The following is a 333-nucleotide window of genomic DNA, read 5'->3' as shown; positions in this document are numbered from 1 at the left end:
GGGACTTGCCTTCCCGGAAGCCCCTCGAGTGCGGATGCGTAATAAATTAGTACTTAAAGCGTTTCGCGCGTTTTTCTAACATCTTTAGCACGATGACTTCGATGTGAAAACAACTCGCTCCGCTGGGATGGCTCAACGAAGTTCTTGATCTCCCCATGCTGTTTACACGTCAACCAGAGGCGACAAGGCTGACTGATACCGTGTTTCTAACGCCAAGCAACAACAAATAAAACTTATTTATTATGCTGTTATTTGTTCACACCTGCGTTTGTTCTACTGTTTCCTAGTATATTTCGTTGAAAGGTGATAGAGAAAGACTAATGTTTCAATGTC

This window comes from Octopus bimaculoides, chromosome 23 (genome assembly GCF_001194135.2).
Source record: "Octopus bimaculoides isolate UCB-OBI-ISO-001 chromosome 23, ASM119413v2, whole genome shotgun sequence".
Taxonomy (NCBI): Eukaryota; Metazoa; Mollusca; class Cephalopoda; order Octopoda; family Octopodidae; genus Octopus; species Octopus bimaculoides.
Note: the sequence above shows the minus strand (reverse complement) of the source record.